Below are 24,844 nucleotides of genomic sequence, written 5' to 3' on the forward strand. Positions count from 1 at the left end.
ATTTTTCTCTGAATCCATCCCTCCCAATCCACCTAAGTAAATAATAAATTTTCCTTCTTAATGTGTCATTTAATGTCTAAATATGTTTGTTTCATTATATTATTATTTGTTATTTTTAGAACAGCTCACTGGGTCAGGCTGATCATGGAAACCAGTTATTCTTTGGTATAACACACATCTAACCGACATTGTGGCGCTAAGGATTGTTTTACAAGCGCAATTTCAACAATAACTTCAAAATTAATTAAAAACAAGTTTATGATCAAGTGAGAAAAAATAGAATGTAAAACAGAACTTATAGCTTTACACTACAAAACCAAGATAATATTTGCTGAACCCGAATACGAAAAAGACGAATGATTGTCGTTTAGGATAGATTTTAACTTGAAAGATCTGAAAATCACATATATCACCACATACTCTTCCTCGACTCTCCCCCCTTCCCACTCCTTTCGCACTGTTATAATATCATGTGTTTATCTACCATTACATAGTTAGTTACTTTCTTAATCTTTTGAAAAAACATAGAATTTCGGTGAAGATGGAAGAAGCAACTACAAGGGCTGTGCGAGGAGAAACTGGGCCTGCTGTGAACGATAGCCGCTGAAGAATCGCAGGACAGGAAGCGCCTTTTTGAGGTCTTTGCCTCCGACCCGAATAGGACAAAGGGAAGAAAATGAAACCATTTCATAGCTAAATTTGAATACGAAGAGACTTTCCTCTGTCCTTTTTGAACTCCCGTCATCATTTTCCTAACTGCCACTCAAAATTCGTCTTTGCTTTTTTAAATTTCTACAAAATGTATTGTAGTGACTGATCGAAGCAAAGTCTTGCTTGAACTGGGCAGTTTTTCATTTCGTCCATCTGTTAATTTGTTTTTACGTTCCGTTTCTGATTCGAGATAATGGGCGTTTTAATGGTTATGTAAATATTCTTTTAAATTATTTTTACTGTATTGCAAATAATTTTACAATTTTATACAAATAATAACATTTTTCACGTTTGTTTACCTGTGAAGTTGTTTTGAAAAAAAAACATAAATAAACAGAAAACATAAAAACACCTTAATTAAAATAACTGAAATATCAGATATCTTACACACACCAGGGGGAGAGGGTACGTAATTAACAATTTGATTTAATTTTCTCCAATATGCATTTAGTAAACTGAACTAAGGAGAAATGGAAAATATCGGCGTCTGAAAATATATAATTGTATTTTGTGCATGTCCTGCAAAATGAATATTGAATGAAATAAATTAAATCGTCGTGTTTATTTGGAATTTCTTATTCGCAATTTATCTCTTACAAAAGTCATATAAATCAAACTATGGTTGAGATTGTGACCTTTCTTTGGACAAATTGTATAATTCCTTCTTTAAAATTAAAAAAAGAAATGTTTTACCTACTTACTAATTTTACAATTTCTGTGGATGTTTTGGTTTTGATTTATCAAATAAAAAAAGAGTTCACACAGTTAAAATTTACTAGTAAATGATATAGCTTAGTCGCATAGTGTTCTCAATCATAATGTTTGAACGGAATTCCACAATTAATAAACGGTTCCAACAATAGAATTATTAATACAATAACCCAGTTCGAATAATATATCAAATAATTAATTCAGTTGATTTATTGGTAAATATTGCGAGTGGGGAAATTTGATTCAAAATCAATGACGCCATAAACCAAATCTGTATATTAAGTACCTACAGAAGTGCCAAACACATTGAAGTACCAAACACAAATTGCTAATTGATTTACTTTGATCCAATAATTTCCACGTCAATAATGAAATAAGAGTGAAATTTCTAGGAATTATTCACGATATGTACTTTGATGAAATGTATAATTTTATTGCCGTATAAGAGTCGAAACTGACTGGAGCAATTGGGTCCCCAATTTGAAGTGTTTTGGGTGCTGGAAGTAGGGAGAAAATGAAGAATGGAAAGAGGAAGATTTATTTTTATTTTTATTCCAGATCTCGGGGAGGGTGGTGCAATTCCACGAGCTCCATATTATACATAGAATATATATAAAGTAAATATAAAAAAATATTGTAAGATAATACATGCACAATAAACGAAAACAAAAGACCATAATAATAATACAAAAAAAACATAATGAGATTCAAGTTTTTTTTTAATAGAAAAAATATTTTAAAATATATATATATGTATATATATTTTTTTTTATCTATGACATCAGGATTTGGCTCCATCGCTTGTAAATAGGTCCCTGCCAGAAGTGCAGTACTACCATCACAAGACCGTTTTCGCTCGCGGCTAGTCGTGTTCGAAAGCTGGTGATCCGTTTTTTCATTAGTGCACGGAATCCGGGAGCACGCCCTTCTACAAACATCTCAGTGGCACTGCAGTACCAGGACAGCCCAAAAAGTATTCGGTAGGAATTGTTGTACTGTACTTCCATTCTTTTTAGAGAATTATATATAGAAGATTCAACAAATGCAGTCCTCCGGTGAAGAAGCAACTTTTCCAAACATATTGTTTGAGCTTCTACACTAGCGAGCTATGGACAACATACACACAGGGCGTCATGAACACACTCCGAGTACAGTACAGCCACGCATACAGAGCCCTATTTGGCCTCCCCTGGCGATGCAGCGCCTCACAAATGTTCACCGAAGGAAGGGTGCATGGGTTCGCTGCTTTAATGCGCCACAGAATAGTCGGGACGAGTCAGCGTTACCAGAGATCGGACATCACTCTTGTCCAGGCCGTTGCCCAGTGGCAGGGAGCGCCTCTAGACCAGAGATGGAGAATTTCACTCAAGCCACCATAAAGTCCCCAATGTAAACTTTTATGGCAGGCAGATCATTGCACACACAGCTCTCTCCAGCTGAAATAAACATTATTATTATAAGTAAATGGTTATTCACATCTAGTCACTGAACATGACAAAAAGTAACTCACTGTTCATACCTGGTCACTAAGCACGACTTATGTGATTGGAATACTGATATCTGACGAAGATGACACAGAAAACATTTCCTAGCTAAAAATGGATGATTTTTTTTATAATATATGAAATTTAAATGTGTATGGTCGATAGATCGATAGGTAGAACGATTGAATAGTAATGTTAAGCGGGTTTTTTATTTTTTGTATATGATTATATATTTTATACAAAAAAAATAAAAGTAATATATTAGGCCAAATAATGTCATATTCCCAGTTGAGACCGTTATCTTTTTGTTCTCTGTGTATTGATCTTTTTCATGTATCGTTTAGATTTTTTAGTATTATCTTCTTCTTCAAATATATTGATATATTACATTGATGGGTGTAACATTTAAACGCAAAAAAAAGTCGTTCCAATAAAAAATACCTATCAATTTAATTATGTTTGTAAGAAAAGATTTTGTATGTAATATTTCTATCAAAATTAACTGCAAACTGCTGTATGTTGAGAGATTCATTGCCTACCAAAAATATTTCATATCATAATCAACTTATCTAGGATTAAGCCTAAGGTAAACAAAATTAGGTCAAATAACAAGGGAAATGAAAAAAAACATGTTACGTAAATGGCCAGATGCTTTGAAAACGTATGAAAACAATATTTGAAACATAACAGAATTTATAAGTCATTATTCCTAAGAAGATACAAAGTAAGCACGAAAACAGATAGGGTGATTTTCTATTTCTAACAATGGAAATTTAACAATATCTGATTATTTAAGGCGGACTGTCAACACAAACATCGAAATATATGTTTATAAATTTAACCAGTATTAACATGAAAATCAAATGACGCGATGGTTTGTTTTCACGGTGAAGCAAAAACAGCCTCACTAATAAAAATCACTTCACCACCGTCAAACGATTTTTTTTAGTGTGGTACAAAGGCCTCCTTGTTAAACTCTACTACACCATAGAATACGGCAACACAGTACGACTCATTGAGCAACTGTTAACTGGCCGTACCTTCAGGGTTTTTTGAGGAGGGTGAAAAATAAAAAAAATACCTCTCAATAATGGCCTTGCCCAGGGCTCTAGCCCCATTGTTTTTTAACATCTACACTCGAGACTTCCCTCACACTGAAGGCAGAAATTTTGCTTACGCATATGACATCGCGGTCACAGCTCAAGCCAAAATTCTTAAAGCAGCAGAATATATCCTCAATTCTGACCTAAAGACTATGGAAGAATATTTCCTCAATTGGCGACTAAAGCCAAATGGGTCGAAAACAGTTGCGACAGCTTTCCATCTAAGCAATTTATAAGCGAATGCCAAACTCTGTGTTCAGTTTGATGGAAAAATATTTACCATGACCCCCATCCCCGATATCTTGGAGTTACTTTGGACAGGAGCTTGAACTACTGGCAGCACATGGAAACAGTTCATAAAAAAACTAGGACAAGGCTTAACTTAGTTAAAAAGCTAGCTGGAACTAGCTAGGGATGTGACGCCAACACGCTCAGAACAGCATCCATTGCCCTGATTTTCTCAACGGCTGAATACTGTGCTCCAGTATGGGCTAGAAGCGCCCATGGTAGACGTTCAGCTTAATGCCACAATGTGAACCATCAGCGGGATTTTTAAACTATTACTTTAACTTTAACTAATTCTCTCCCTTGACTCCCCGTACTTGCAAAGATAACCCTGCCAAACATCAGGCAATACTGAGGGAATACAAGAAGGCGCTGCAAAAAAGCGCAATACCTTTGTACGAAGATGTCGTCTCCCACCCGGCATGCCGCTTTAAGTCCTGAAAGCCCTTCTGGGCGGAAGGAGAGAGGCTCCTCCGATTACCTCTCACCCCAGAAGATAGAAACTTGAGTGACAAACGGCCAACGTGGGAAATGCCCATTGCCCATATCATACAGGACCCCACCGAGAGACAGCCTGGGTTCTCATTGCCTCGCAAAACCTAGTCTGCCATCAATAGGTTAAGGTGCTTCCATAGCCGCTGTGCCCACATTATGCACAGATGGCGCCTTAAAGAGTCGGCGATGTGTGAATGTGGTGCGGTGCAGACCACCGAACATGTGGTCAACGAATGCCCGATCCATTCATTCCCCGGCGGGATTTATGAGGCCCTAGAATGGCTCGCAGACCTAGATGTCCCCCTCTGACCCCCCCACCATACGAAAAAACAAGAATAACGGTGTTTTTGTTACACATTGTACAAAGACTGTAAATTTCTATTTCTAATTATCGTTAGTTCAAAAAAAACATTTAACAAGATGCATTTTAGCAGATTGACACATTTTTCCCGCAATATAAGTAAAATACAATTTAGATTTGTGGTTGGAGAGGTGTGATTGAAAACATGTTTTAATTCATAATTTAAATTCTAATGTCCAAAACATTATATAAGTATAATACAATATATCTAAAATTAGTTATATTATTTTTCGTCAGTTTTAATAAATGCATAATTAATAATAATAATTCATAATAATAATAATAATTAATACAATAATGGTCTAATACAGATTTAGATAACTTAGAAAGATTAATTAGAGCTACGCTAACAAAGTTTAATTGCCATCATCCAAATTCAGCTATAGAACGAGTTAATTTACCTAGAAATTTAGGAGGTAGAGGTATAGTCAAAATAACTTCTTTGAAACATAATCAGGTAGAAATGCTAAGAACTTTTTTCCATAGGAAAGCTCATAGCTCAGAAATGCACAAAATAATTTGCAAGGCAGATAGAAATATTACACCTTTAAATTTATACGATGAGAATGCCAACATTTTTATAAATCCCAACCAGGAATTATTAGATTCCTGGTCAAATAAAATTTTACACGCAAAACACTTCAATTATCTCAACCAAACGTATGTTGACAAAATTAAGTCAAACAAATGGTTGAGTATTGGAGAGTTGAGCGCAGAAATAGAAGGATTTATGCTTGCAATTCAGGATAGAGTCATTAATACTAAAAATTATAGAAAGCATATAATCAAAGATACAAATCAAATTGATGATTTGTGTAGAAAATGTTTGGCTTTTCCGGAAACTATAGAACATATTATATCGGGATGTTCTATATTAGCACCGTCCGAGTATACATTTAGGCACAATCAAGTTTTAAAAATAATTCACCAAAATTTGGTAATTAAACATAACTTGATTGACTGCCGTAATGTAGTACCATATTATGAATACGAACCAAATTCATTTTTAGAAAACGAATTTTATAAAATATATTATGATAAAACTATACTAACAGACCGAGCGATTAGTCATAATAGACCCGATATAGTTTTACATGACAAAATTAAAAAAATAACTTATATCATTGATGTTGCTATTCCAAATTCCTGTAATATTCAAAAATCTGTTAGTGAAAAAATAAGAAAATACACAGATTTAGGAAATGAAATAAAAAGAATTTGGCATTCTCAGACTATAAAAATATTACCATTCGTTATTTCGGCTACTGGCATTATACCTAGCTCTCTAATTAAAAATTTAGGCGTATTAGATCTATCAAAAAATTTATATATAAAGATGCAAAAGTCGGTCATTTTGAATACATGTAGGATAACAAAAGATTTTTTAAATATTTATGTTGAGGGATCAGTAGGATTTATAGGCCCTGTTAGAAGTTCTACCGAGCCGAACCCTCTGATATGAAAATATCTGGAGACGGTGAATTTTTTTTCCCATTTGATATCTGGTGATTTGACGTGTTGTTGTTCTTGTATTGTTTTGTATTTATTTTACTTATATAATGCACTTACATAGTGTTGATTGACTAGCTGATCATTTGTGGAAAAGTGAGTGGAAGGGTTAAGTTTTTCCTTTGGGGAAGACTTAACCCGGACAACTAAATCGGAAGTTTAAAAAAAAAAAAAAAAAAATTAATCAATTATTGTACTAACTTTTATAACTTTGTAACTATTGTCATCTATGTAATTATGTACTGTTTGTTTCTGCAATAAACAAAAATAAAAATAAAATAATGTAATTTTGTTTCAGGTTATCTGATAAAGCTAGGTGATTTCAGACATATATATTTTTTTATTTAACTTTTACTGCTTGATTTTTATAAAAAAGTTCACGAAAGCCATGATTTTTGATAAGATAACAATGTCATGGGAATATTTATGTATGTAGATAAAAATTCAAAAATTTCAGTTTATACTGTGCCAAAAGTAATTCAAAATGTCTGATTTTTTGGGTAATCCTCTGGGAAATTATTAATAAAATTTTTAATCGTACGAACGAGATGAAAAGTGAAGATTTTTTTATAAATGTCTTAAATTAAAGGACTGTGTTTAATTAATTGCAATGTTTAATTCTCTGAAATTTTCGAACGTTTTTTATGTTTCAAATTAAAATATTGCACTATTTAAACATTAAAATGTATTTCATGAAATACACCTAGAAATTATATTTTGTTTCTAAAATGGTATTTGATTATATCTTAAAAATGAATAAATATATATAGAACATTTAAAATACATTGGAAAAATTCTGAAATTCAATGCGCAATTATCATTATTTCAATTTTATACAACTGACAAGTAACCCTTTGTGACTGGATAAACAATATATATTATCTTATGTACCTCTCCATGAACTATTTTACGACAGTTTCTGTTTTACGTTTCAGTTAGTAAGGTTTCACGTACACGGTCGTTTATCAATTGAAAAAAAATTTCAACACTTTTTTAGTAAGGCCGTTAATGTACAGTACTTGATATTATAAACACGTTGAAGTCTTTACTGCTCGTTTATTTCTAAATTGTACGTTATGCTTTCTCCAACATCCTGAACAAAAACAGTAAAGAGAAAGGTGCAATATTTTCCCATAAAGCAAAGAAATGAACAACTGCAGGTTGGTTAAATCGAGCTGCAACAAGAAGGGGTGCCGTTAACGAGCGAGGCAAACAGCTACAGTTGCAACTGTACTATTTAGCTGTAAATCGTTGTAACCACTTCTCAACCTGGGTTTAATGCAATATAAATATTGTAACTATTACGCTTATAATGCAGACCCAACATCGCCGTTTCATCAAATTTTCAAATACCTATACTCCGACTTCGCTATCGCATTTCTGACAACTTCCGTTTTTGTTTCTTACTTAGTATTTATTATTTGTTATTGTTTCTTACTTAGTATGTTTTATTTGTTTTTATTCTTATTTATTATTATATTATTTGTTTTCGATTCTTACTAAGTATGTATTATTTGTTTTTATTTCTAACTTGGTATGTATTATTTGTTTTCGTTTCTTACTTAGTATGTATTATTTGTTGTTGTTTCTTACATGTATTATTTGTTTTTGTTTCTCAATAAGTATGTATTATTTGTGACATACATAATACTTCTCTTTTACTTCTTTCTCTCATCTTTATTACATTTTTTTATTATTTATTTTTTACTTATTTCTTACTTTTTCCTAACTTCTTTCGAAATTCCCTCTCACATTTCTCAAACTACCTTCTTACTTTTGACTTACTTTCCACTTATATCTTTCTTACTACCCTCATACATTTATTTAATTACCCATTACTCTCTTACTTCCGTCTTCTTTTATCAATTTTCCATCACACTTTTCTTCTGAATCTTAAAGCTTTATTACTCTCTTGCTCCCCATTTATATTTTTATTATTACCATCTTACTTCCATCTATTTTTATCGTTTTCCCATTTATATCTTTCTTATTACTCTCTCATTTCCGTTATACTCTTACTTTTCACTTTTATTTGTTTTTTTATTCTTTCAATTATCATATTACTTCTCATTTATTTCTTTCTTATCTTCTTCTTACTTCCTTAATACTTTCCACTAACATGCATTTTTTTACTTCACACTTTATCTTACTCATTAATCTCCTTGTGCTCTCTGACTATTCTCTTACATCACACTTATATATTTCTTATTTCCTTCTCGCATTCCATTATTGTCTTTCTTATCACCTTCATAGTACGAGGCTTGTAATTATCCCTTAGTTCTCTCTAACTTAACTTGAAAGACCCTCTTACTTCGCAGTTACTTACTTATTTCATGAAAATGAGATCGAAACAATAATAACGGACAGCAAGTAAACGTTCACGTTGTACGGACATCACAGATATACGTTCTCAATTATTCCATAGTTTCCGACCTACGTTGACTATAAAAAATATCCTCCATCCTTAAGTGTGAGAATGTCCCACTCTCACACGATGGATCAAGTACACAAAATGTTCAAGAAATTCATTTTTTTGTTAAAAATCCCATAATCAACATTATACCACTGATTGTATCAGCTTTTGCTGCACTTTTAACTGAGAGCCGAGGAGTCACTTTGCCGTGAAAAATCTGTGCAAAGGCAGAAAACTTTTTGTCTAAACAGACTAATGAACAAAAAATATATCCCAAGATAATTTTTAGTGAGCCCAATGCACATATTTGAACGTAAAAAATGTTCTCATTTAACTGGGAAAGGGTTAAACAAGTGGAAGAAAGAATCTGTTGAGTTTGTCTTTTGCATACATCGTATTCATGCAGTTGAAAAGTTGAGCGCAGATTTCCATAGCTTTTCAAAGATTTCCAAAGTGCAGATTTTCAAAGAGAAGATACGGACGTTGTGGTTTGTTGTTTACATTACCCCAAATATATATTATAAAATATTTTTTCTCAAAGCCTATGTCATCTTTGGAAGGAGAGGAAGTTCTGGGTATGATGGATGGGTAAGAATCTAGGGATCGATGTATCCAAGAGTGACGGACGAATGATTTATCCCTCCCAGTGCGGCGCAAGGGGATGTGTTAAGTGAGACCAGTTGGAGAGGTCAAAGGACCTCCGCAAACCAGCCTCCCCCGATCTGGCACGCCAAGCAGCTGATGGGCAGTTGTATCTTGAACACACACCAGCTGATAAACTTGGGCACCCCAGTTGAATCAAGAAACAAACGTAGTGTACCACTTGGGGTGACCTATACCAGAGGTGTTGGTTTATCTAACGGCGTTACCCAAACCCGCCTCCCAAATTGAATTGTTACAGGGAGGTTTCGACTTACTATACAGACAAATACAAACCAATAAAGGAATGCAAGGCTTAGACAATATGGGTCTAACTATTCGGCATGTTTTTTTTTTTTTAATTTTAGGCAACTCATAAACAACCATTAATTTATTTTAAATGATTGTAAATCAGTTGAGTAAAATTTATAACATTTTTATTGAGTCTTTTATGGTACACACGTATATTTTAAATAATTTTTCTAACATAAAACAGTTCTGTGAACAGTAAAGTAAGCCCTCAAACTTATTTTCTCTTATTGACTAAATCACCTCTTTTAAAATTTCATCTGAAATCATGAGATTTGTTAGTAGGTAAATACCTACCTACTTAATTAGAATCCTATGTTTTACTTAATTTTTTTAAAAGTAAATTTCATATAAGGAATTATACAATTTTCTAAACTTAACATCAATACCTTAATGACAATTTTTATTTTTCATGCTTTTTTCGAACAGGTAGGTAAGGTAGCATAGTATATTTTTTATTTTATTATTCATAGAGGTGAGAGTTGACATTTGTCACATGAAAACGGGTAGTTTTGACTATCCGTTCTTGAATTCAACGGATCGGCTGTAAAACGATTTTCCAGCCTCAGAGTTTTCTCCTTCACAACAGTCACAACTTCACAATCCGCGACCGGAAGATGGTAAAATTCTTTTGCACTTCCTGGGTTTCGTATTAAAATTTAGACACAGATGTTTTAAAAGAACTCTATTTATGTGAGCTTCACTCTGAGGAAAACTTCCCTGTGTGGAGGTTCTTTTTGAGGAAATAAAGAAAAGAAAGTTCTGGAAGGGAAAAGGGTATGTGAAACGGGTAGGAATCTGAGGTTCAGTGTATTCTTGTGTTATTGAAGTATGGTTCATCCGTCCTACTGTGGTGCAAGGCGATGGGTCGATACGACAAGTCTCTCTCAACTGGACTCTCCCGATTCAGGCCTTGACGCTGTTGGTAGGCAGACGCATCTTTGCTAAGACACCAAACGTAGTGAACTCACTGGAGTGATGATACTTATACTCGCCTTTCAAATCGATATATTAGAAAACTGTATAGTCCCTACCAAACTCCTTATTCCCAGTATTTAACATATTTGGTACATCGATAACGATTTACCACCCACTTGCCTGATCTCCGCGTGAGAGACAGCCTTACCCAATGGGAACTTACAATCAGTTCGGCCGACCCTTAATGCCTTTAACAAACTGGCTGAGCCTTTCGAATTAATGTCCCGAAATTAGGGTACAAAGCGATAAATGCCGCCCAAAACGTTAAAATTTAACGTGTCGTACCCCATTTGTCGGAATTAAGTGCTTTGTGATCTAAGATCTTTTGTGCAACTGGTGTTGAAGATATGTAGATAATAGTGGCTTATGGAATATCTAAAAATAAAAATATTTACTTAAAAACCTGTCAACAATAACAACAACGTAAAGCGATTATGAAGTACCTGTGCCGTTGCGACCAAAATCTTGTGATCAATATCTGAGATTTAAGCATCGTCACAGTCACAAGTTACCAGATTTAAAGTGCGAGATAGCTCTTCTTTCTCTGTCCCATCTCTTTCTCCTTCTCGCTCTCTTTATCCCCACAATATCGAGGATGCCATAGTTCTACTGGCTCTGGACAGTTAAGACCGCAGAATTCCCATTTAAAAAGTTTTAAATCACTAGAAATCGAAATTATTAATCAGTTTCCATATCTTTTATTTTTAATTTTTGGTAATAACCTAAAGAAATATCGATATGAAGTAATGCGTACGATCGATTACTAATATGAGAGTATGGAATATATCGGGAGCAACTCCCATCCTCTTAAGTTATTAAAACCATTTCCAATAAACTTTAGGACAAGAAACTTCTGTGGCTTAACTTCAGTTGACTTGTATATTTATATTTATCATTGTATATTATGTAAAAACTGTTTGTTTCTTACAAATACGTAAAATAAAAATCTTGTTCTTGATTACAAAAATCTGTTAAAAAAATCAACCTTATTTTAAAATTGTTGATAACACAAATATATATGTAACAACAAAGGTTACCCAAATTCTATTCTTCTGTGTGGGTTCTATATAATTTAAAATGCAAATATTACTTTTGATTATTTTTCAATTAAATAAATATGAACATATTATGACTATGTTTGTCAAAGCCCGTCTGTACGTATAATACGTAAATAAATAAAATATTAATGTTTTTAATGATTTTGGTTAATTGTTGTAAAGCTATAGTAACATATTTCACATTTGTATGTAATGGTTTCACATCAATTATTGATGAGTTTCATATGAATATTAATGGAAAATACATGTATTCCCTTCTCCTTTTCTCTCAAATAATTCCGATACAGTCTTGTTTAGCATCGCGCCTTAATATGAACTCTCTGTACCTAAGAAGAAACTGTGGAACTAATGAACCGTGGCGCATTTCGGCATTGGAAATCCGTGGAACCGCAGACGGTGGAACCGACCGACCACGATGAGAAAAGCGATAAAAACACAGCGGTGATTGTGGAAAATTTGGTTTTTTTTTTGGCGTGTTGGATATTCTGCGCATTGCAGTTATGAAAAATAAAACTTTTATTTATTTTGTGTAATTTGTAATGGGGATATATTATATTTTCCTTCTTGCACATTTTATATTATGAATATATCATTATTTATCTCTCTTTCCATTAGATTCCGAATAACTTAGACATTTTCAATAGTTCAAATATTTCTATTTTTAAAGATAAAGACAAGGTTTTTATGAAAAGCACAAAAAACAAATGAAAGAAAAGTCAATAGATGTCGCACATTAAAATAAAATAAGATATATATATATAAAGACACTGTATAGATTGCATTTAGTTAGGGTTGAATCTGGCGATCATATAAAAATAGCTGCAAATAAAAATGTGCGGTGATAAAAATGAAGAAAATGTTGATAGGTCTTATACGAAGGATACAGTTAAATATGATCGAAGGAGACAGGATCCCATTAGCTCATTTGGTAGAGCGGTGCCCGACAAGGAAAGGATCTTGGGTTCGAGTCCTAGATGTATCTTTTCTGTTTCGAATTTTCTTTTAAAAATCGCTAATATTGTCACCAATAATTATATATTACAATTTGAAGTTTTACCCGTTTTATTCCAATAAATGACATGCTAAATTCATTATATACTGCATTAGAAGGAAGGCCGAAGATATAATGTTTTAAAAAAGAAAACGAAATCGAACTTTTGAGAATATGTTAAATTCGCCGTGGAGTTTTTTGTCCTTCAAGGGAACCATCAATAAGGTAGGGCTTTCCAATATTCTGGTGGCATCCTCACGCAGTTACATTTACGTTCCCTTTTTTTCCATTCATGACCATTCTTTACATTATTGACGATATCCATGGTTTAGGGGTAAGGCTCTCAACTCGCAAGTAGAAAGTAGCGGGTTCAAATCCCGGCGTGCGCAATAAATTTTATTTGATTAATTTTTGTTATTTCACAATTTATTAATCGAAAATAATTATTAGTATATTTGCGGCACGTTCCAGAGTGGAAGATATTCTCAATATCGCCATGGTGTAAGACCATCATTCAGGATATAAAGGTTGCTTCAAATTACTTAAGCCGTGTTTGTTGACCAGATCTGAACAACCAGGTATTCCTCTACCTTCTTCTTCTTCTTCATCTCCTTCCTCTTCCCACTTACTTCAGCCTCATAACATACCCCAATTGGGGATGCCATAGCCTCACTGGCTGCAGGTTGGGTGAGGTAAGGATAGGTTATTGGGACTCCTGTGAGGTATTCACATAAATAAAATCGTCGTGTCTACAATAAACTCGCGGCCCTAGATACAATTTCCAAGTGCTATCGAATCACATACTTTTCCTAAACTTATACTATGTTTGCTGATGTCTTAAATATGCATTTATTGAAGTATAAAGCTGTACTAATTAAACATTTTAGGAATGCATATTTTAATGAGGTCACTGCATACTTTGACAATTCATCTTAGACTGCATAGCAGGTTTTTTTTTGTTTATGTTTCTTCTTCATTTCTTTTACTAACTCTGTACTACTGTATATTCTTTTTTCTTTTGTCTCGTTGACTTATAATTTTTCTTTGATTTCTTCTTTCTATAGTATACTATGACTGTTAATTACTATCATGTATGTAAAATGCAACTGTGCCGTTAATTCTAAGAAAATAAATGAATAATTAATAAATACATAAAGATAGAATCAAGACAGTAACCGAGCGTTATTCTTAAATAGTACATCACAATAACAACTAACTAGCTACGATGTTCACCGACATCTAAAATAATATTTAATTGGTCACTATTGGAACATAATATAGAGACGCAATGAATTTTGAACTTGATAAGAAATAGCAATCAAAGACGGAAACAGAACACATAGACGGACACACGCCTTCACCAAAACTGTTTAATTCTCCGAGAACACATCGCGCTCGCCCAGAACTCTTAGACTGATGAAAGTCCTCAGAAGTTGTACAACAAACTGTAATAGTACTCTTATATCGCACACTCTCTCAGTAGTTTCACTGTTCTACTGTTCCCAATTCCACAGTTCTACAGTTTGCCTTCCAAAAGAAACACTTAACACCGTTACTACTGGATGTTTGGCTAGCGTTTATATTGAAATTTTCACCCGACAGCGGTGTATATTATGAACTAAGTTCGTAGTACGCCATATTTTTCTTTTGGGAACTACCATGTCTTCTTCGACTTTACTCTTTGCTGGGAAAGTTCGGCTCTGTGAGAAACGTAATGTGAGTTTGCTCGTTAGAAATAAGACCTGTATTATAGGTTACGATGTGTGTTATTCGGATAAAGTTACGATTTTAGGAGCTTGCCTGTCATTAAGTGCCCCACAAGAGTTCCATCTATCTGAAGCAAGTGGGTCTTTACCATTCTCAATATTGGGGTGAGGATGTTGTGAGGCTGAAAGGTTTGGGAGAGAGGAAAGTTTGGAAGTGTCTGGAAATCCAGACCTGGTCACTAACCACGTCTTAATTAGATATTAGCTCCAGGCCTATTATTTCTCCCTTATTTACTCATGATTAAAACAACTTTGCGATCTTAATAGTGTGTAGTGGTCATAACGTCAAAGCTCACCATTTTAGATGCAGATTTAACGATTGATGCTAATTGTTTTTAACTGACTAAACCGACTCCCAGAACATTTTTTTAAAAATAATTCCACATTTCTTAAGTTAACCAATCACCACATTTTACTGCAAATCGTCACAGCTAAAAAGTTTATAGCTATAAATGTAATGTGTAATATAAAAGGTGGTTATTTTGCACGAGTTGGGTGGAGTTACGATGGTTAGAAGTTAGAGTTGCTGTCGTTTTCTTTGACAAAATCTCCTTCCCACCTTACTGAAATATTTTCTTTATGAAAAGGCTCTCACTTTAAATTGCCTTATTTTCTCTTTTATAATGCTCGAGAGTTGGCGTTTTCATTTTGCGCATTTCCTTTCTAAAGGAAAGCATCGAGTCGAGGAGGCTACGAACATTCCAAAGCTGGCAAATAAAGGACCAGAGACAGTCCTTGAAAAGCGTTTTCTTACTTTCAATGGCATTACTTTCAAGTTGCAATCTATCGCCTGCAACTTAAATAACAAAACAGGTGATATTGAAATTTGTTAAACGTTTTATCTATTTCCTGTTTTTTTTTTACGAAAATTTACATATAAATATACTAATAAATTAAATTGGTAACTTTGTGATTTCGTTTGAAAAAATCATAATTTTATGTACTTTACTTGAAAGTATAACGACGCTTAAAAGATGCATTTCGTTGGACATGCAGATTTCAGTTTTTTAATGTGAATACTGAACAAAAGTCCCAATTGCTCCCAACCGTCCGGATATAGTGTAATCGGAGTATGTTGTTAGGCTGAAGGTATTTGACTATTCACAACTACTCGGTCTCGGCACACACTTCTTGCCTCATCCACATTCATACATCGACTCATAAATACTCTTCTATTTTTGTGACTCCTGATATGGCCCGACTCAAGTATTTGATTCACTTGATCGTACCATGTCTTCCTCGGGCATCCCAAACTTCTTCTATCTTTCAAATTTGCGTAGTATATTCTCCTTAAACTATTTTCTTCGTTCATTTGCTCCACGTGCCAAAACCATCTAAGCGTCCCTTTCTTAATCTTACTCACTACGCTTACATCAATTATGCATTATTTGGGGATCATCACTTTTTAACATGATCATTCATGGTTTTACCAGATTTATGCCTCAGGGATCTTATTTCTACAGCATTCAGTTCTTCATCATAATAGTGGAAATAGGAAAAATTCGAATATAGCGAGGTTTTTTTACCTCGATAATTAAATATTCTTTTAAAATAGAATAACCTATTGTTTATAAACCTTGCACGTCAAGTTTACAGTTTTTTACGAAGGGCTCTCTTTAGATATATAAGAAGATAATACTTAGAAATCTAAGGGAAACAAGAAATAGAACAAGACACAGAAAAATTAAAAGGTAAAGTTCTCAACTGGGAGTCGAAACTAGAAACTCTGTCTGACCGATGATTTTTAAAGACATAAAACAATTAGGTCCCAATAGACAAGTAGTGGTTAGAGGCGTCGTCCCGGTAAGATACATACCCTGGATTCGATTATTTTTAATGATATAATATTTATGGGTATTACCTTCAATAGTTATTAAAAAAATAAGTTATTTCAATGAAATAAAATTTAATTTTGTTTAAAAAAAGGTACGTCTCAGATTTCTGAATTAATTTTGCAGCATCGTCAATATTCAGAGCAGATTCTACCTTCAAAGGAATACAGAACTCACTAACAAGCGAAAAAACTCCTAAAGGCAATTAATTATCACAATTAGGGGCTACTTTAATCACTTGGTCTATCCAAAAAGTTCCCAGTCTGCCTTTTAATTTTTTGGCCTTGGCGAAAATACGCACAATGTAATTATTTCGCTAATGTACGTCGGACATTCCCCATCAAAGCAGAGGAATATATAAAATTCAGACAGCGTTATTTAATTAACGATCGCCAATATCAAAATAACGTTATTCGGATATAAATTCATTTAATTTAGACATTTAAAAAAAGTTTTTTTTTTTGTCATGTCATTTGAGTCAAACGGAAAAAAAGCGGGATGAGCGTCGAAATTTTATTAGAAAAGGTCAGAAAATCATTAATGAAAATGAAAATAGATGCTATTGACAGATCTGCTGGTTCCGCTAAAATATAAAATGGCAAAAAGTCGACGGGAAGTTTTTTGCAATACTTGCATAATCAACTATCACTGTGATACCAATTTGGACGGATAATTTGAACATGAAGGCTGGGAATATTTTTGATTTATTTAATGAAAAGAAAAATAATTCTTTTCAGTACCTTTTTGTTTGATGAAAAGATTTTTTAATGTAGAACTAGTTGTACCCCTCCACGCGTTGTTGTGGCTCCTTCCAGAACCTTCAAGAACATTCTAAAACTTTCCAGAACCTCCTCCCAGTTTAGAACCTTATAGAACCTTCTTGAACATTCTCCTTCCAGAAGCATTCTAGAACCTTCATGAACTTTTTGAAACCTTTCATACTCACCGACACATTCGCGCATGCCCATAACAAATCACATTTACGTCACCCACACCCACGCTCAGCCACCCCCACCAAACTCTCTTACTTTCGATGTGACACCACTGAACTCTCTACCATCATTACTACTAGCAGGTGGCAGTGTCTAGTTGAGAAGCAAATTAGGCGGGTAGGGAAACAGTGTTTTTTTTAATAATATATACTAGTTGGCTCGGGCAGACGTTGTCCTGCCACAGACCACCTTTTATGTAGACCGCATTTTATATAAACCTCATTTTATGTAGACTGCCTTTCGTTTGTTGTCGCTGTTGTAAAAATGAACGAAAAAAGAAGTGTAAAGTGTATATATGACTCAGAGGACATGGCAAGACCAATTGAACCAAATCAATGTTTTATAAAATAAATAAATACTTAATTCGGGCCATACAAAAGTCAGAATAACAGAAGGGGATAATATGTGACGATTTATGAATGTGAATGAAGCAGGCAGTGTGTGTCAAGATAGATTTACATAACTGTCCGTTCTCTGCCTACTCTCCTCTTCTGCGGAGAATCGGTTTCATGTTTAGTTAGTTAGTTAGTTTCCGTGAAATAATTCCACTCATCCAATCGGAAATAGTGCCACAAATACAAACTTAACTCATTACATAAAACAGTGAAGAGGCTGGTTGTATAATAATTTATCACTTGGCAAATAATTTTCTCAATTCATCCAATCCAAAACTACTGTAGTCATAATTCCCTACCCGTCGCCAAGCGAAACCAACTCTAGAAACTGAATTAATCATAGTTATACCTCCGCAACACTAAGAGAAATTAATATATAGGTAATATCTAATACACTGAAAATACAAACTGATAAAAGTGTGTTTTGGGCGTGTCATTGTGCCCGACGCAAGCCCAATTTCCTTTACTTTTGATGAAAGTTATCGATCATTGCCAAACTTTGAAATTATTTGATTTCTTATGTGAATACCGCACACGCGCCTCAACTCTCACAATTTCTGTCCAAAGCCATTTCGACTCTGACATCCCCAATTTTTTGTTTGTTCGTTTTTTTTTTATTTTAGCCGTTTGTACATCGAAGTTAAATGTCTTATTTATGATAACTTAAATTTTTAGTAAAAATTACGTCTTTTTATTATGATGGCTCCTATAATCCACCTTGAATCTATCAATTAGTGCAGATTTTATAATTTAGTATACAAAACCTATTTTGTGTATTGGCTTTGTTCTTTTTTTGCCGCTTGATTTAATTGCACGTCCTTGTCTTAAGTCTGTGAATGTCCTCATTGTATATATTTTGTTTGAAAAGTAATAGGTTATTTATTATTTGATGTATAAATATCATCGGTTGGATCAAAATTAGAACATGTTGTAAGTCTGAAGGGAGTGGAGGGATAAGGAGTTGGCAAGAAGGAAGGTAGAAAAGTACCTGGTTATTCAGATCTGGTCCTTAAATACAATTAAATTCATTTCTAGCAACGTTTCAATTCTGAATGGTAATCTTTCACCAATGCGATGGTAAAAATTCCAAACATTTAAACGTGCGGTAAATAAAAGTATTTATTATTTTATATATTATTAATTAAATGTGAAATAACGCATTCGTAATCCATCACAACAACCGAATTGCAATCTTTACAGCACAGGTTTCAGGTGGAAATGCTGTCCTTGTTCTGCCAGTATTTCAATAGGAACTGGCGTCATTGATCTCTTCGGCACCAGTGGCATAGTCGGGATACACGCCAAACGCGCGTCCTACATTTGTACACGATTTACATGCATCACACGAGAACGGGTCGTTTCTACGACTGGTTATTGAATTCAACTCCGCCATGGAATGATTGCAAGCCTCTGGGCTTCCTATCTTACAACACAAATCTCTTCAAGACTCTTGTTCAGTTGTTCACTACTTCCTCGGCTAAAAAAGACCCAATTTCCAGCATCTTGAAAGATGACACAGTCCTCGAGGGAAATAATTTTCCATGGGGCCTCCTGTATGGAGTTAATGTTAAAAAATAATTCGAAAACAAAAATTCTTTCATTTTTTATTCACATGTTTTTATTTGGCTATAAAAAATATAAATGAACCTTTTAACAACTAATGTCTATTAAATTAAGGACACTTTACAATACATCTAAAACATATTCTTTATAGTATTTAAGCATAACTCACGAAAAGCAGCAAAGCTTTTAGCTTCTTTACCATCTGTCAGAAATTCATTAATAATCTTAAATTCTTTAAAATAGATTTATGAGTTATCTATTTTGAGTTCCCGAAAAAAAATTTTTTTTGGAAGATAAACGATAAAAATTAAATAAACAATTATTTCGTTGGTCTGTCTGAGATCAAGAAGTCCTAAATATAAATTGACTGTGTTTCTTTCAAATCGGTAAACATCACACGTCTAGAGATTATCTGTTCACCGCCAATAGGATATTTATATATGTAAAGTCTAATAGTGTGAATCGTTTCTTGCTTTGATTGAAGCACGGCAGATGTCGTCTTCTTGAGTTTAAATCAAATATTATTATTGTTTCATTATGTTGTCGTTTAGTGAGCGATAAAGCTGTTGGGTGGAGTTAGCGAGTCTGCGACTTAATATGAAAATAAACTAAGTCATTAAATAACAATTTTCAAAACTTATGGTATATTCACATTATGACATTACTTCTGCCCCATCTTGTAGTATGCATAATATTTTCCGCGTGGCATATCTTATTGGTGGAAATAAAACAAATTTACTTTGTTTGAACCATTTTATTTTTTTAGTAACGCTCACCGTTTCGTTCCTCGTCTATTAGCTTAACATTACAGAATATTGTGTTAGTACATATTACATGATCTTGAAGTGGAGGCGTGACTAGGGATTAGTGAAAAGTAGGGGAGGAGATAAAATGTATGGTGAATAGGAACATATCATATAAGAAAGTATTGTTAAGAATATAGTATCTAATTGGTATTTGCAAGTTTTTCAGAAAATTTTAATTTATTCCTCACATTCCGTAACATCTTCTGATTCGAGCTAAAGAAAATGTAGTATACATATTGCAAGTGAATTACATACTGAAGCTTATCAAAACGATTTTGATATTAAAATAGTTTTATGTAACGCCATTTATGTTAACCCCTCAGGCTAATTTGTTCGGTTTTGAAAACAGAAAACTATTAACCGTACAGTTAATTTGTTCGCTTTTGGAAACAGCTCATAAAGAAATCGCTGTTTCTTCCTTAATACCAAGGTTAGAAATGTGATTTAAATGGTGTTAGAAATAAAAAAAAACACCCGTTTTAAACCTAAATATAGTATAATCTATAAATAAACTATGGAAGAAATGAAATTTACACCTATATGAAACCAAAGGCTCACACTTTAATTTGAGAAAAAAAATTGAGGCGTATTTTTGTTTTCGGATATGTTCCGAATGATTACGTGAAAAACAGCAATATTTTTTTGAATGTCAAAAAGCACTAAAAAAATAACCACAAAATATTTTTTAGAATATCGAATCAAATTTTGAAAAAAGAACCCGGGTGGTTTTTGCCACAACCCTTGCAGTAGCACAATATACTATCAGTAGGTAGAGAGAAGTAATGGGGTTTGGCATTAATTATCTTTTGCTTAGATAATTATTATTCACGTTAAATTGGACATTAAAGATCGACTCTTGAGTGATCGTTAAATTAATCGGGTTGAGGTAGCATATTAGTTCCGTGTTTTATGGGGGAGTTTTACGGTTTTATTTTATGTGAAAACGTTGAGTACAATAATAATACAATTATTAAATTAATATTTTTATGCGTAATTAATTTTTATAAAAACCTTTTTAATGTTTTTATGTTTTTTTATTGAATATTTATTTAGACGGATGCACATATTAAAAAAAATATTAGGAAAAACAACTGTCCCAACTGCTCGCAACTACTTGAGGTCAGTGAGACCATGAAATCCACAATTGAGGTATGTTGTGAGGCTAAAGGTAGTGAGGAAGGGAAGGAGGTGGGATGTATATGGCTATTTATATCTTGTCACCAAACATAACTCAATGGAATCGGAATTCTCGGAAACTCTGAAGGCAAGTGTTTTGCTAAGCCCAGGGTAATTTATTATCCCGTCGCTTTTTATTGCGGGCAGAATGCACCACTTCAACAATCACCAGGAACAGAATCACATGGAGATGAAGAACGGACTCGCCGAACGTCACAGCAGTGCTGCCAGGGTTTCTTATTTATATGAGGTGTCAGCGCTTTATTGGCAGCAGACACACACCTGGACGGATGACGAACCTCGTGCTGGCACTGTTGGTGGATGCGGTGGACTCTCTCGCTGCAGCAGCTGGTCCAGTTTCTTCACCACCAAAGATTCTTGCTGCAGAGTCTCCATCTTCTATCTTCGTGTCACCTGTTTCTGTACTTCATTTTACTTAACTTAAATTCAGTTTATTTTTGTAATATTTATATTTTTGTAATACCTGCATCAACTGTAAAGCGCCCCTGAGGTGATATCTCACAAAAGCGGCGCTATACAAATTGTCCAATAAATAAATGAATAATAAATAAAGCTATTTCAAGTTTTTTAATTCTACCGTTCCATAGCCGAATACTTTCCCAGCTTAATCATTCTGATCTCTTTCTCCTTCTCACTACCTTCAGCAATAAAACATAAGCCGATTGGGGCTGCCACAGCTTCTTTGGCTCCAGAAAGTTGGAAGCAGTTGGGAATATTGTGCGGTATTCACATTTTTTAAATGTCACAACATTTTCCAACCAGTAAAAGACAAGGCTCTTAGTATAACGCGACCACCCCATAAGGGTGCCTTTGTCATGTAGGGGTAGCATAGTTGCTAGTTGAAGGTAGCTACTACCTGAACTTTCTTCTGAGACGCGGAGAGTTGTAAACTTACAAGATTGTATCGCGCCGCAGGGAGATACCGACCAGAGGATGGGAGGCTATGTTTGTCAAATACTTTGGTCAGGGAACCTCATTGCAAAACCTTTAAGTTTAAGGTTAGTGGGCGACATTGCAAGAATGGGGTTTTAACCACCTATCTCATGTCTCGGAAACAAATTATTATCACTTCATCACGCAAACAAAACTCTGGTTAAGTTAATAAATAATTCAATTTTTATTGTAATAACTCATTTTTTAAATAATTTTGATGGTTAAACCCATCTATGCAATGTGTCATTGAAGAAGGACATAATATTAATAAATCTAAACAAAACATGAAACTGTACAAGACACAGAAAAATAAAATGGTAACGTTCTCAGCTGGGAATTGAACCTAGGATCTCTGTCTTACCGGGATAATGCCTCTAACCACTCGGCCATTGAGACCTAATTATTATATATTACTTGTAATAAAGCCCGGGAAAAAACATTATACTGAAACAAATCATTTTAACAAGGAGATGTTTAAATATATTATACAGAGACAAATCATTTTAACAAGAACGTATTTGAACGTACTTTACAGAGACAAATCATTTTAACAAGGACATGTTTGAACGTACTTTACAGAGACAAATCATTTTAACAAAAAAAAATTTGAACGTACTTTACAGGGATAAGTCATTTTAACAAGGACACGTTTGAACGTATTATACAGAGACAAATCATTTTAACAGGGACATATTTGAACGTATTATACAGAAACAAATCATTTTAACAAGGACATGTTTGAACGTATTATACAGAGACAAATCATTTTAACTAGGACAAGTATTTTTGCACACCGATAGTGTCGAAAGTTATTCCAACTAAATTAGTTTAATCGGTTCCATGATAACTCAGCACGTTGATTAAATTGTCGCTTACGCCCCTTTGCCTTGCCGGTGGCGATATTATTTTACATTGATTACTTGTGAAATAACGCAAATTAATAAAATAAATTAACTTGAGCACACCAAGATTTGAACTGGCGACCTTAATATTGCTGGACGAGAGCCCTACCCCTTGACAACGGAGGTGTTAAAAAAATGTGTTACCATTTAAAACTTTTAAACGATCGCGGCGCCCTCAATTCTTGTCTACCATTAAATGTCAGACTGTACTGCAACTTAATTGCAGTATTCTCGTCATGAAAGATCTGGAGTAGGTACCTCATCGCGCCACACTTGTGCGCCTCTGTTCCAGTTCGTTGTTCAGAACTAAAAATATAACATTACAAGGTTCTGAATAGGCTCCTAGAGAATTGCGAGCTCTTGTGAGTCCCCTGCTAACAGCTGGATGCGCTACAGTCGCTGGGCCAAACCGGGAACTTCACATTATTAAATCAGAGTTACAATCACTCACAACTATGTTTAATGATGGCCTTAAAACTGTTGCAGTATTGTATTGATTTCAAAACATTTAAAAATCTAACTACTCAAGAACTAAACATTGTACTATTTGTCAATCAATTTTTTTATGTAATCTTTGAAGGGTTTGCCGTTTCCTTTTACGTTCCCATTTAAAATGATAGTTTGGTGTTAATAAAGTAGACTTAACTAAAAATATAGCTCGACAGATGATGGACAACTTTTGAGGGTTTTTAAATGCTGATGTTTTTTTCCAAGCGAGTGAAAACGGAGCCGTGTTCCAACATTAATATGGATAAATGTAGACAGTTCTGTTCAGTAAAATTAAATTAATAATGTTTAAAAAGGAACCACAATTGCCCCCTATACTTTTATTATTATATTAGGTTTGAAGCTCCGCTAAGCCCATTGCTGTCTTATTTAGATTTCACTGATTGTATGATAAAGCAGTTTTCTCTATTTATAAGGTAGAACTATATCCAGTTATTAACGAAACACAGGCTGTTGTCAATGCTTTTTTTGTTATTGTCTTCGTTTAAACAATTTTTATGAAAACAGGTAGCTTTCTTAAGAATTACTTTCTGTATTTTGTAAACGAAATAAAGCAGTTCTTCGAGAACTAGCGAGGGACCAAGCCGTCTTTTAAACTGGGTAGAAATCAAAAATTGTAGAGTCATCCAGATTCTATTGGTTCCTTTCTAAATAAACTTTTAGGCGAATATTAAAAAAAACGGAGTGTGTGTTTCTTTTTTGAAGTGACCTGAAAAACTAACACACGTAGTCAGGAATGGTTTTTATACAATTAACCGTGTTTTTTTAGATCACTGCTATTTTTATATCCTTCGGACCTATTTAAATCGATTCCGCCCCAGCTGATACAATATCGGTAATGTTTCCAATTCTTTCACGGCCAGAGGGCGATAGTGTTTTCTGGATAAGTCTTATATATTACAAT

Source organism: Hesperophylax consimilis, chromosome 25 (assembly GCF_061612785.1).
Source record: "Hesperophylax consimilis isolate HC1 chromosome 25, BYU_Hcon_1.0, whole genome shotgun sequence".
NCBI lineage: Eukaryota > Metazoa > Arthropoda > Insecta > Trichoptera > Limnephilidae > Hesperophylax > Hesperophylax consimilis.